A 14,899-nucleotide genomic window follows, 5' to 3' on the forward strand; every position below is an offset into this window, starting at 1 on the left:
GTCAGAAACTTTTTCCCCGGGTGGTGCAAAGCGTTACAAGGGGTCATAAATTTAAGGTGAAGGGTGGGAGATATAAGGGGGATGTCAGGGGAAGGTTCTTTACCCAGAGAGTGGTCGAGGCATGGAATGCCTTGCCCGGGGAAGTTGTTGAGTCAGAAACTTTAGGGACTTTCAAAAGGCTTTTGGATAGGTATATGGATAAAGGAGAATGATGGGGTATAGATTAAATTGTCCTTGACAGAGGACAAAGGATCGGCACAACATTGTGGGCCGAAGGGCCTGTTCTGTGCTGTATGTTCTATGTTCTATGTTCTATGTTCAGTTGACTGTGTGAAGTGTACACTGTCACAAGGAATCTTCACAGGCAGTGACCCCTTGGCGTGGATTGCGAGTGCCTAGTGGGCCACTTTTGGTAAGCAGAACTGGCGCTGCGGGATGAACTGAACACCGGGTTTTTTTTTTTGCAGCGGCGACAGGGAGAGCGAGGTGGCAGCTGGGTAAGTAAGTCCTATATATTTGGGCAGAGGTGCATTTGTTTTAATGCAAGAAGTGTAGTAGGTAAGGCAGATGAACTTAGGGCTTGGATTAGTACCTGGGAGTATGATGTTATTGCTATTACTGAGACTTGGTTGAGGGAAGGGCACGATTGGCAACTAAATATCCCAGGATATCGATGCTTCAGGCGGGATAGAGAGGGAGGTAAAAGGGGTGGAGAAGTTGCATTACTGGTCAAAGAGGATATCACAGCTGTGCTGAAGGAGGGCACTATGGAGGACTCGAGCAGTGAGGCAATATGGGCAGAACTCAGAAATAGGAAGGGTGCGGTAACAATGTTGGGGCTGTACTACAGGCCTCCCAACAGCGAGCGTGAGATAGAGGTACAAATATGTAAACAGATTATGGAAAGATGTAGGAGCAACAGAGTGGTGGTGATAGGAAGTTTTAATTTTCCCAACATTGACTGGGATTCACTTAGTGTTAGAGGTCTAGATGGAGCAGAATTTGTAAGGAGCATCCAGGAGGGTTTTCTAGAGCAGTATGTAAATAGTCCAACTCGGGAAGGGGCCATACTGGACCTGGTGTTGGGGAATGAGCCCGGCCAGGTGGTTGAAGTTTCAGTAGGGAGTTTTAGAATACTCATGGACAAAGACGAGAGTGTTCCTAAAGGAAGAGTGCTAAATTGGGGGAAGGCCAACTATACCAAAATTCGGCAGGAGCTGGGGAATGTAGATTGGGAGCAGCTGTTTGAAGATAAATCCACATTTGATATGTGGGAGGCTTTTAAAGAGAGGTTGATTAGCGTGCAGGAGAGACATGTTCCTGTGAAAATGAGGGATAGAAATGGCAAGATTAGGGAACCATGGATGACAGGTGAAATTGTGATACTAGCTAAGGGGAAAAAGGAAGCATACATAAGGTCTAGGCGGCTGAAGACAGACGAAGCTTTGGAAGAATATCGGGAATGTAGGACCAATCTGAAACGAGGAATTAAGAGGGCTAAAAGGGGTCATGAAATATCTTTAGCAAACAGGGTTAAGGAAAGTCCCAAAGCCTTTTATTCATATATAAGGAGCAAGAGGGTAACTAGAGAAAGGATTGGCCCACTCAAGGACAAAGGAGGAAAATTATGCGTGGAGTCAGAGAAAATGGGTGAGATTCTAAACGAGTACTTTGCATCGGTATTCACCGAGGAGAGGGACATGACGGATGTTGAGGTTAGGGACAGATGTTTGATTACTCTAGGTCAAGTCGGCATAAGGAGGGAGGAAGTGTTGGGTATTCTAAAAGGCATTAAGGTGGACAAGTCCCCAGGTCCAGATGAGATCTATCCCAGGTTACTGAGGGAAGCGAGAGAGGAAATAGCTGGGGCCTTAACAGATATCTTTGCAGCATCCTTAAACACAGGTGAGGTCCCGGAGGACTGGAGAATTGCTAATGTTGTCCCCTTGTTTAAGAAGGGTAGAAGGGATAATCCAGATAATTATAGACCGGTGAGCCTGACGTCAGTGGTAGGGAAGCTGCTGGAGAAGATACTGAGGGATAGGATCTATTCCCATTTGGAAGAAAATGGGCTTATCAGTGATAGGCAACATGGTTTTGTGCAGGGAAGGTCATGTCTTACAAACTTAATAGAATTCTTTGAGGAAGTGACAAAGTTGATTGATGAGGGAAGGGCTGTAGATGTCATATACATGGACTTCAGTAAGGCGTTTGATAAGGTTCCCCATGGTAGGTTGATGGAGAAAGTGAAGTCGCATGGGGTCCAGGGTGTACTAGCTAGATGGATAAAGAACTGGCTGGGCAACAGGAGACAGAGAGTAGCAGTGGAAGGGAGTTTCTCAAAATGGAGACGTGTGACCAGTGGTGTTCCACAGGGATCCGTGCTGGGACCACTGTTGTTTGTGATATACATAAATGATTTGGAGGAAAGTATAGGTGGTCTGATTAGCACGTTTGCAGATGACACTAAGATTGGTGGAGTAGCAGATAGTGAAGGGGACTGTCAGAGAATACAGCAGAATATAGATAGATTGGAGAGTTGGGCAGAGAAATGGCAGATGGAGTTCAATCTGGGCAAATGCGAGGTGATGCATTTTGGAAGATCCAATTCAAGAGTGAACTATACAACAAATGGAAAAGTCCTGGGGAAAATTGATGTACAGAGAGATTTGGGTGTTCAGGTCCATTGCTCCCTGAAGGTGGCAACGCAGGTCAATAGAGTGGTCAAGAAGGCATACGGCATGCTTTCCTTCATCGGACGGGGTATTGAGTACAAGAGTTGGCAGGTCATGTTACAGTTGTTTAAGACTTTGGTTCGGCCACATTTGGAATGCTGCGGGCAATTCTGGTCGCCACATTACCAAAAGGATGTAGATGCTTTGGAGAGGGTGCAGAGGAGGTTCACCAGGATGTTGCCTGGTATGGAGGGCGCTAGCTATGAAGAGAGGTTGAGTAGATTAGGATTATTTTCATTAGAAAGACGGAAGTTGAGGGGGGACCTGATTGAGGTGTACAAAATCATGAGAGGTATAGACAGGGTGGATAGCAAGAAGCTTTTTCCCAGAGTGGGGGATTCAATTACTAGGGGTCACGAGTTCAAAGTGAGAGGGGAAAAGTTTAGGGGATATGCGTGGAAAGTTCTTTACGCAGAGGGTGGTGGGTGCCTGGAACGCGTTGCCAGCGGAGGTGGTAGACGCGGGCACGATAGCGTCTTTTAAGATGTATCTAGACAGATACATGAATGGGCAGGAAGCAAAGAGATACAGACCCTTAGAAAATAGGCGACAGGTTTAGATAGAGGATCTGGATCGGTGCAGGCTTGGAGGGCCGAAGGGCCTGTTCCTGTGCTGTAATTTTCTTTGTTCTTTGTTCTTTTGTTCTTTGTTAAGGCGCCCGATGCCCAGACCAGTGTCTGCTTGCAGATGAGCCTTTGACTAGTATTACAGGGTATCTCTAGATTTTAACGCAAATAAATCTGATTTTTTCAAATAATTCAAATTCTCCCATTGACTGTCGCAGCTAGTGGCGTGGTTTAAAGAGCGGTTGAGATTATTAAGTTTTCTGCTGAATCTTCTTCAGCAAAATGAAAGTCATAACTAAAGCCTGTCTTTTGTTCAATTTTAGCCATGGAGAAAAAAAACCATCTTCTTGATCAAGGTTCAAGTCTAAATGGTTACATACATAACTATATAATATTTGGTTATTTCTGTTTATATAGAATGGCACAAGATGTATGGGGGCACAGTGAGGCTTTTTAAAATTTATTCATTCTCAGAATCTGGGCATTGCTGACAAAGCACACATTTATTGCCCATCACGAGTTGCCCCTTGAGAAGGTGGTGGTGAGCCGCCTTCTTGAACCGTTGCAATCTGTGTTCTTAGGGATGGAGATCCAGAATTTTGACTCAGTGACAAGGAAGAAATGGTGCTAGCTATCCAAGTCAGTTGGGGTGCTTTAATAAAAACAAGAAATGCTGGAAATACTCAGCAGGTCTGGCAGCATCTGTGGAGAGAGAAGCAGAGTTCACGTTTCAGGTCAGTGACCCTCTTCAGAACTGGCAAATATTAGAAATGTGAAAGGTTTTAAGCAAGTAAAGCAGGGGTGGGGCAAGAGATAGCAAACGAGAGGGTGTAGATAGGACAAGGTCACAGAGAATAACTGACCAGAAGGTCATGGAGCAAAGACAAACAATATGTTAATGGTGTGTTGAAATGAGAACGGATCGGGTGTTCAGGGACTGAAAACTGAACAGCCGCAAGTACAACATGAAAAAAAAACGTGGGTAAGCAAACTGAACAAACTAAGATAAAATAAAATAAACACAAAAAAAAAGAAAAAATAACTAAAAGTAAAATGGGGGGCCCGTCATGCTCTGAAAAGTAAAGCAGGGGTGGGGCAAGAGGTAACAAAGGAGGTGTAGATGGGACAAGGTCACAGAGAATTCTCTGTGACGTTGTCCTATCTACACATTCTCCTTTGTTATCTCTTGCCCCACCCCCGCTTTACTTGCTTAAAACCTTTCACATTTCTAATATTTGTCAGTTCTGAAGAAGGGTCACTGACCTGAAACGTTAACTCTGCTTCCCTCTCCACAGATGCTGCCAGACCTGCTGAGTATTGTTTTTATTTCAGATTTCCAGCATCCGCAGTATTTTGCTTTTACATCAGTTGGGGTGCTAATCTTCACCATGTCTTTTCTCTGCCAGTTTCCTGTCTTCTCTCCTGAACATGCTGCTTCCTTCAGTTCCATTGTATCCTTGACTATTTTTCACATGTTTGAGCTTAACAGTGAATCTCACCAGACTACTACTGCATGGGAACCATAAACACATTAGAAATCGGAGCAGGAGTAGGCCATTTGGCCCTTCGAGCCTGTTCTGCCATTCAGCACCATCATGGCTGACCTTTTACCTCAAATCCACCTTCCTGCACCATCCCCGTATCCATTAATTCCCTTAGTACCCCAAAAAATCTATTGATCTCTGTCTTGAATATGCTCAATGACTGAGCACAGCTCTCTGGGATATAGAATTCCACAGATTCACAATCCATTGAGTAAAGAAATTTCTCTTCATCTCAGTCCTAAATGGCTGACCCCCTTACTCTGAGACTGTGACCCCATGTTCTAGATTCCCCAGCCAGGGGAAAGATTTTCTCAGCATCTACCCTGTCAAGCTCCTTAAGATTAAGGCACGTCTCATTTTTCTAAACTCTAAGAAATATAGGCCTAGTCTACTCAATTGCTCCTCATAGGACAATCCCCTCCTCCCAGGAACCAGTCTAGAACCTTTGTTGCGCTCCATCTAGGGCAAGTATGTCCTTCCTCCAGTAAGGAGATCCTGGGTGTATATTACATCCACAAGGCATCCAATAGTGATCTGTTGCTGTGGTTGATTACTAACACTCATGGTTTACTGCACTGATGGTTTAGTAAGCATCCTGTCTTGTGTACCGAACCAAGAAGGTCGCAGTTTTAATCGCTGGTCTTTGTTAAGTCAGTCAGACTCAGTCAAGGGGGCAGCCACTAGGAGCCTCACTACCAGAAAGTGTATATATTTGTTTCAGGGAGTGCTTGGGCATGACTGTGATGCCCTACATGGTTGAATAGTTTGACACTATCATGTGGAGAGCAGCCACTTGAGCAAGATACTGAACAAAATCTGAACCTTCTGGAAAGGAGGCGAGAGGGGAGGAGGTGGAAATTCAAGGGGGACTTTTAATCCCAGTCTCTCTTTCCTTCACTAAACCTCCACACGCATGAATTCAAGCAGCTAAGTTTGTATAAGTTAATCATAATTTTTATATTATTTTATTCCCCACCCTATCCCCACTAAATTCCACATTGCTTACTAGTCTCCTGCATTGTACCAGGAGTTAGGCAAGAATATGTCTGTGCCGACATGAACCATGATAGCTGTTTAAGAGTCCATATTTAGGATAGTAACTATTTATAAACACTAAATATTTACTTTGACCAAAACTATTTATCCTTTGGCACAGCTTGATCAATGCTGGAATCCCTCTCCACAGGAACACAGAAGCTTTTTCCAACAGGTTCTCTTGTATTCATAGCTAGACTCCATAAGCAGAGATTCCTTTATGAACCAAAGCTTGCCTCAATGTTCTACCCTTTTATTAGAATTAGCATTTCCAGTTTTGACATTTTTTTCTCCCTATTCCCTACTGGAAAATACATGGGATGCCCACAAAATATATTTTTCCCCATCACATCCAACAGCAGAAATGAACACATCACCAAATCGGTGCTCACAAGCTAAAATTACTTGGCTGGATTTATTGGCGGGTGTAATATTATACAGAAGCAAAAAGACACCAAGGGATACTTAAACGGAACAAACAGAAACTTTTCGCAGCATGTGGACAAGTTTCTTGGTTCGAAAAAACAAGGAAAGGAAGTATAAAATGTTTGCAGTTACTTTTACCAAGTCCTTGGTAAACATTTCAGTTGGTACTTATAGGAGGAGATTGTGCCTAGACTTCCCTTTCACTCCATTTGAAAACCAGGTGACTGAAAAGGTTTAAAGACCCCAGTTAATTCTGTGGGTTATAAGGTTCTGCCACATTTTTGCTCATCGATAAGGGATTTATGCGGGAGCTAATTTAAATGTTGATGATGTTTTGAAGTTACATTCATGACCTAAACAAGGGGTTAACTCCCAGAAACGAGTTATTAGATAAAGTAGTTAACAGAATCACATCTGCTGAAAATATCAGAAAAGCTTGAGATAATAGCAGTAAATACTATCTGATTTTTAAAAAGATCATTTCCTCTTTAAATTGATCATTTTACTTACCAATATTCTGTCTTTTCCCCTGATGGTGTTTAGTCTTTAGTGTGGGAAAATTCCAGTACCTCACTCAAGTGATTAAAGATTCATATATAAGTTGGCATGTTCAGATGTGTGAGGCTTCACTGCAAGGCCTGATCCACTCTTTGTGTGAATCAGGACAAGGAATCCCAGATGATTATGTTTCCTTTCTTTAGTATTCCTTTCCTCGCCCTAACACAGGAGCGCCGAGTCCAATTGTAGCAATCCTACATTCACCCCAGCTGAGGCCAGTTTGCGTAGCATGGACCAGGAACTGAACCCACGTCTGCAGCTCTTGGTTCAACATTGCTTTTATCCAACTAGTATTTTCCAGAGCATGGTTTGTTGCATTTATTTTTAAAATTATATTTCCTGTTTAATTTGCTGCTTATATATTTTTTCAAAAAATACAGCTCACTCACCTCTTTCCAAGTGAATAAAGTGAAAGCAATGGAACAAATCCCTTGAGTGTACTTTGCCTCTACACGTGTGCAGAGAGTGTTTCCATTTAGAAAGCCTCGAACTTCCTACAGAAAGAGTCACCGTATACACTCAGGTATAAGCCTACTCCATGTATAAGATCACCCTAAGGGAGAAATGAAAGTTAGCTGGGTTAGTTTAGAATCATGAATTAAAATGTATCAATTCCATTTTTTCAATTAAAGTGTTATCATCCTACATAGATTATATTCTCAGTGTTTTAGGGTCTATATGAGGGAGTCAATCTCTTATCGCCATCCTCTCTAGGTTCCCCTCCAAATCACACACCGTCCTGACACATAAGAGTGGTGAGAATGTGAAACTTACTACAGTGTAAAGGAAGTAAAAATAATCAGCCAGGATTCTTGGTCTTCTTTCACACATAGAGTGGATCAGGCTTTGCAGTGAAGCCCCACCAGTGAACTTACTGGAGTGGTTCAGGCGAATAGCAGAGATACCTTTAAGGAGAAATTGGATAGTGCATGAGGCAGAAAGGAATCGAATATGCTGATGGGGTTAGTTGAGAAGGGTGGTAGGAGGCTCATGTGGAGCATAAACACCAGTGTGGATTTGTTGGGCTGTTTTTGTGCTGTAAATTCTAGGCATCTATATATCGCTGTTCATTGTCATTGGGGAAAAATCCTAGAATTCCCATCCTGACACCATTGAGGAAGAACCAGCAGCACGTGGAGTGCAGCAATTCAAGGAAAAAGGTAGAATCATAGAATAGTCACAGCACAGAAGGAGGCCATTCGGCTCTCTGTAAGAGTTAACCAGCTAGTCCCACGCCCCTGCCTTTTCCTTGTAACCCTACAACTTTTTTCTCTTTAGATAATTATCCGATACCTTTTTGAAAGCCACGATTGAATCTGCCTCTACCACACTCTCAGGTCGTCCCTCTGTAAGTGGTTGACAAGCCTGGAGTTAGAGGGACTCTCGAAATGGGTGGTCTTTGAGAATATTGTGTTGCATGGCCTTACACAAACGGGAGGGTATTGAGAGGGGTAGGAGAAGTGAGAGACCTTGGAATGCATGTCCACAGGTCCCTGAAGGTTGCAGGACAGGTAGATAGAGTGCTGAAGAAGGTATATGGAATGCTTTCCTTTATTGGCCGAGGTATAGAATACAAAAGCAGGGATGTAATGCTGGAACTGTGTAAAACGCTGGTTAGACCACAGCTGGAGTATTGTGTACAGATCTGGCCACCACATTACAGGAAAGACATAATTGCTCAGGAGAGAGTACAGAGGAGATTTACAAGAATGTTGCCAGGCTTGAAAGTTGCGGCTATGAGGAAAGATTGGATCGTTTAGGGTTGTTTTCCTTAGAACAGAGGAGACTGAGGAGTGACTTAATTGAGGTGTACAAAATTATGAGGGGCCGAGATAGAATAGACAGGAAGGACCTGTTTCCCCTAGCGGAGAGGTCAATTACCAGGGGGCACAGATTTAAGGTGATTGGTAGAAGGATTAGAGGGGACATGAGGAAAAACCTTTTCACCCAGAGGATGGTGGGTGCCTGGAATTCACTGCCTGGATCGGTGGTGGAGGCAGAAACCCTCAACTCATTTAAAAAGTACTTGGACCTCCACCTGAAGTGCTGTAACCTGCAAGGCTGCGGAACAGGTGCTGGAAGGTGGTATTAGATTGAGCGGCTAGAGTTTTCAGCCGGTGCAGACACGATGGGAGGAATGGCCTCCTTCTGTGTTGTAACTTTTCTATGGTTCTACTTGGAGTTTGTAAACACACAGTGGATGGTGGAGAATGGAGTGTGATTCACACTAGTGAGAGAATGAGACAGAAATTGGAGGTTTAAACTAAAGGGGTGCGGGATCGAATCTAACCTTCTTGAGTGATGTAACAAAAGAAACTACAATTTGATTGCACTGAAGACGGCTACCAAGAAGAAAACTAAGACTGCACTTTAGAGGTCAGGAACCATTGCTGTGGGCTACGCACTGAGGACTTACGATCTTACTACACTTGCCACAATTCAGAGATACCACTCATGGTCTAGGCAAGTCTGTCAGTGAATGGTATTTGGTGCTTTAGGAAAGGTGACACCCAAGAGGAGAGAATAATAAATTAGTAATGCAGAAAATAATTATTTTGAGCAGCCTACCTCCTGTAGTGAGCAGCCAACTCCAAATTATCATATTTTCTCTCATGATTCTTCACTGGGTTTGTATTTTTATACTGGGCCAGCAGTGTGTATCATCTACAAGATGCATTACAGCAACTCAACACGCCTCCTTCAGCAGCACTTTCCAAACCCGTGACGTCTTCCACCTAGAAGGACAAGGACAGCAGACTCATGGGAACACCACCACCTTCAAGTTCCCCTCCAAGTCAAAAACCATCTTGACTTGGAAATATATTGCCTTTGCTTCACTGTCGCTGGGTCAAAATCATGGAACTCCCTCCCTTACTGCACTATGGGTGTACCCACACCAGATGGACTGGTTCTCAAGCGCAATTGGGGATGGGTAACAAATTCTGGCATTGCCAGCAACTCCCACATCCCATGATTACATATATATATATATATATATTCCCTTCTCTCCTTTTTCTGGCCCGTCCACCTCTTTTTTTCAGTTTTCAAGAAGGCTCCACATTTGAAATGAGAGCCTTTCCATTCTCTCCGTAGAAGCTGACTTACCTGCTGGGCGATTGCAGCGCTTGCTGTGTTTGTCCCAAAGCAGAAGTTCTTTTTAACCCTTTCCACATCAGTCCAGCCTGTTCACACAATGCTGCTGAGTTTCGTTTGCAATCAGTTGGGCTTGCATAAGATCTTGGAGTGTGGTGTTTGATCTGGAGAGGGAAAGGGGATAAAACTGCTTGACTCACTTCCCCCTCACCTCCCCCCACCCTTGGGCCAGTCCTCGTGTCGAATGAGCCCAACTTGTAGAGTCGCCGTTGGTTATGGTGAATTTGAAATCTAGTGAAGAAGGAAGCATTGTGGAAGACCAGCCTGCAAAAAGGCAAGAGGGGGAAAAAAATAGGTGGGAGTAAATCAATATTTGAAAGAAAACGAACGTGCACATACCTGTGGAAATGGGCTGTGAAGGGATTAGCTCTCCTGACAGTACTGGGAGAAGTCTCTTTAGTCTGCAAAAAGACCTGTGACAGAGAAGTTTTTGAGGACACCAGCAACCTTTCTGTATGTAAATAAACACCAGCATCCTGGTTGGCCCCAAAGCAAACCTAGCTTAATGCCAAGGACATGTAGAACATATTAAGCACTCACTACTGTTAAGGTACTGTTTGGGAAATATAGGTGTAAATATCTGATTGGAACGGGTGAGAAGTGAGGGGGTGGACTAGAGAATGTACGCATGTTTCCAGGATTAATTTAGCTCCCTTGCCATTTTATTACAGTTTTGAATTTGCTTAGGTATTCTACTATAAAACATTAACAGCTCTCAAGAGATTGAAAGAAGAAAGCTATGAATGCGGAAATCTAAAATGAACACAGAAAATGCCCGAGAAACATGGCAGATCCGTCAGCATCTGAATAAATATTATTTTCACTGTGGGCTTTCTTTTTGTATTGTAAGCTGTCAGGTATGGCTCAGTGGATAGCACTCTGAATCACAAGGTAGTGGATTCAAGTCCTGCAACAGAGACTTGATCACACAATCTGTGCTGACGCTCCCAGTGCAGTACTGAGGGAACGCTACAGTGCCGGAGGTGCCGTCTTTCGGATGAGATGTTTAACCGAGGCCCTGTCTACCCATCTCAGGTGGATGTAAAAGATCCTATTCCACTATTCTGAAGAAGAGCAGGGGAGTTCTCTCTGGTGTCCTGGTTAATAGTTACCCTTCAATAAACATTACTGAAACAGATTACAAAAGGCAAATACACAAACAAAGTTCAAATCACTAAGTATTGGACAGTGGGGCATCTGACAGAAAGCATCACCATCAAGCCTCATCTGGTCATTATCTCACTGCTGTTTGTGGGAGCTTGCTGTGCATAGACTGGCTGCCCATTTCCTACATTGCAACAGTGATTACACTTCAAAAAGTACTTAATTGGCTGTAACGCTCTTTGGGACTTCCTGAGGTCATGAAAGGCACCAAATAAATGCAAATCTTTCTTTCTTTTTGTCCTTTAAATTCCAATTAACATCCCTTCTTTGCTGCCTCTCCTGACCTTTCCTGGGGGAGGTGGCAGTCTAGCCATACTCTTACATTGTTTAGACACAAAGAAAGTTCAACGCAGCAAGGGTTGGAAGGTGGGCTCTCCACCTATGGCTGTGTCTCAACCCTCATTCTATTTGCATGGGTTGTCCACACAGTGACAATGTACTCTGCCTGTTGAAGTTCACTGGTTAGCAATCGGGAGCTGGATCCCTGGCTTGTAATTCCTTTCCCCACCCCTTTCCTTTGCCTAGAGATGTTGAGGCTATGGCACTCTTGATGTTGGCATTGATTGCAGTGGAGTCAACTGAAATCTGTTAATTCAGCACTGGGAATTCCTGGTATCACACTGAGTTACCAGAGAGCAATCCTGTCTCCATTTCTTAACAAAACAACCTTAAATTTAAAGGGGATGTTCCTCAGGAAAAAAAAGTTTCTGGCCAAACCCTTTCTGATTTACCTAGGATGGCATGGAGTACTGAAGTGTGTCAAGTCAAAACATACATTATTGACACTTATAGCACTGTAAGGTAAATGGTGCTTGACCTTCCGGATAATTCCCCGCCCTAATTAAAAACAGGTTTGCCAAATACGTTTTGCTGGGGACAATCACCCTCCTTTTTGAGCTTTGTAAAAGTGGAATGTCCAATGGTTCAGGTTCAGTTTGCACTTATATAGTGCCCCTAACATAGCAAAACGTTCCAAGACACTTCGCAGGAGCGCAATCAAACAAAGTTTGACACCTAGCCATAGGGAGATATTAGGGCAGGTGACCAAATGTTTGCTCAAAGAGACAAATTTTAGGGAGCATCTGAAAGGAGGAAAGAGAGATTGAGGAAGGGAATTCCTGAGGTTAGGGCCTGGATGACTCAAAGCACAGCCACCAGTGGTGGAGCAATTAAAATTGGGGATGTGCAAGAGGCCAGAATTAGATGACTGCAGATATCTTGGAGGGTTGTAGGGCTGGAGAAGAGACAGGAAGAGGCAAGGCCATGGAGGGATTTGAAAACAAGGGTGATAAGTGTATTTATTTTTTTTATTTATTTAGAGATACAGCACTGAAACAGGCCCTTCGGCCCACCGAGTCTGTGCCTACCATCAACCACCCATTTATACTAATCCTACACTAATCCCATATTCCTACCACATCCCCACCAGTCCCTATGTTCCCCGACCACCTACCTATACTAGGGGCAATTTATAATGGTCAATTTACCTATCAACCTGCAAGTCTTTGGCTGTGGGAGGAAACCAGAGCACCCGGCGAAAACCCACGCAGTCACAGGGAGAACTTGCAAACTCCACACAGGCAGTACCCAGAATTGAACCCGGGTCGCTGGAGCTATGAGGCTGCGGTGCTAACTGCTGCGCCACTGTGCTGGACTGGGAGCCAATGTGGGTACAGGGGTAATGGGTAAACGGGTGAGAGTTAGGATTCGGACAGCAGAGTTTTGGATGATTAAGGTGTATGTATGTGCCTGCTGCCCACTGTAAAAATGCGTTGCTGATATGGATTCAGCTGTCGAGGAGGGATTTGCTGTACAGACTGGGGGATCACCAGACAGGAAGGTAGGGAGAAAAGAAATCCGAGGCAAAAGGCAACATTGGCAAAAACTTGGTAGATGGTTGCCTGTTACCCTCTCGACTGGGAATAATGGTACATATGGAGATGGGGGTGCTGGGGCTGTTGGTTCATCTGGGCCAGGCAAATGGTGGAGAATCAGGTTGTGCTCCCTTAAGGCGGGACCATTCCTCCCTGTCTGATTTTCCATCAGGTGTGAGAGAGCCTGATATGTCTTAACTCAACATTCCCTATGGTAAATACCCAAGTGACAGTCACTGGGTTCAGTCATGAGCAGAAGTTACTCGACTAAGGGAGCTGCCAGTGCAGAGGGGAGACAGTGGCTTAGTCACTGGACTAGTAATCCAGGGGCCCAGGTTAATGCCCTGAGGACACGGATTCAAATCCCACCATGGCAGCTGGTGGAGTTTTAATTCAATTAATTAATAAAAATCCGGAATTGAAAATTAGTCTCAGTAATGGTTGTCATCAATTATTGCAAAAATCCATCTGGTTCACTAATGTCCTTTAGGGAAGGAAATCTACTGTCCTTATCTGGTCTGGCCTGTATGTGACTCCAGATCCACAGCAATGCTGTTGACTCTTAACTGCCTTTGAAATGGCTTAGCAAGCCACTCAGTTCAAGGGCAATTAGGGATGGGGCACAAATGCTGGCCTGCCAGCAACGCCCACATCCCATGAACAAAAAGATACAGATATGAAGCAGCAGAAGAAACTGTGTTCCTCAAATAAACAGTCAAGTAACAATGTGCCTGTTTTAACTAGTGGCTGTAGCTTTAAAAGCTGTCATCCTACCTGCAGGAAAAAACACAATAGTGTCCTGGAGATTAATCTTTAATTCCTGGAGACTCCAGACAATCCCCTAAATAGGTTGCCTTAACAACGTTCAATCGCAGAGAGGGTTACGGCACAGGGCTCCACAGAATGGCATTCAAAGTTAATTTTTTTTAAATTCATTCACAGGATTTGGGCATCGCTGGAGTTATTGCCCATCCATAATTGCCATTGAGAAGGTGTGGTGACTGCCTCTTGAATATAGCTGAGTGGCTTGCTAGGCCATTTCAAAGGGCAGTTAAGAGTCAACCACATTGCTGTCACATGTAGGCCAGACCGGGTAAGGAGGACAGATTTCCTTCCCAATAGGATATTAGGTTTTTATGACAAGCTGGTAGTTTCAAGGTCACCATTACCGATACTAGCTTTTTCTTCCAGATTTATTTAATTAACTGATTTTAAGTTCCCCAGCTGCAGTGGTGGGATTTGAACTCATGTCTTTGGATCATTAGTCAAGGCTTCAGGAAGGTTGCAGAAAAGATTTACGGGAATGGTTCCGGAGATGAGAGACTTCAGTTACATGGATAGATTGGTGAAGCTGGGGCTGTTCTCCTTAGAGAAGGTTGAGAGGAGATTTGATAGAGGTGTTCAAAATCATGAGGGGCTGGACAGAGTAGATAGGGGAGAAACTGTTCCCGTTGGTGGAAGGGTAGAGAACCAGAGGACACCAATTTGAGGTGATTGGCAACAGAACCAAAGGCGACATGAGGAAAAACTTCTTTATGGAGTGAGTGGTTAGGATCCAGAATGCACTGCCTGAGAGTGTGGTGATGCCAGATTCAATCATGGCTTTCAAAAGGGAATTGGATAATTATCTGAAGAGAAAAAATTTGCAGGGCTACGGGGAAAAGGTGGATGAGTGGGACTAGCTGAGTATCTCTTCCAGAGAGCTAGCACAGATGAAACAGGTAACAATTCTACTCTATAAGGCCTCTGGATCACTAGTCCAGTAAAATAATCACTATGCTACGTATGCCTCACACACAGCTATGAATTCCAGGATAGCTGATATAAAAAGAATTGAAGAGAAT

General features: G+C 43.9%; 1 protein-coding gene across 4 annotated transcripts in view; it reads right to left on the reverse strand.

Moving 5' to 3' along the window:
• tmem150b (transmembrane protein 150B) overlaps positions 1–10,413 on the reverse strand; it is a 33,571-nt gene extending 23,158 nt beyond the window's left edge. For 2 of the 4 annotated variants that reach the window (XM_068020007.1, XM_068020005.1), the window contains exons 1-3: positions 10,357–10,413; positions 9,433–9,599; positions 7,254–7,417 (exon numbers count right to left, since the gene is read on the reverse strand). The gene's annotated coding sequence lies outside the window, so the exon portion shown is untranslated. The other 2 variants (XM_068020008.1, XM_068020006.1) reach the window with 2 other exon arrangements.
• Positions 10,414–14,899: the final 4,486 nt, after the last annotated feature.

The sequence above is a fragment of the Heterodontus francisci genome, chromosome 41 (assembly GCF_036365525.1).
Source record: "Heterodontus francisci isolate sHetFra1 chromosome 41, sHetFra1.hap1, whole genome shotgun sequence".
In the NCBI taxonomy this organism is placed as follows: domain Eukaryota; kingdom Metazoa; phylum Chordata; class Chondrichthyes; order Heterodontiformes; family Heterodontidae; genus Heterodontus; species Heterodontus francisci.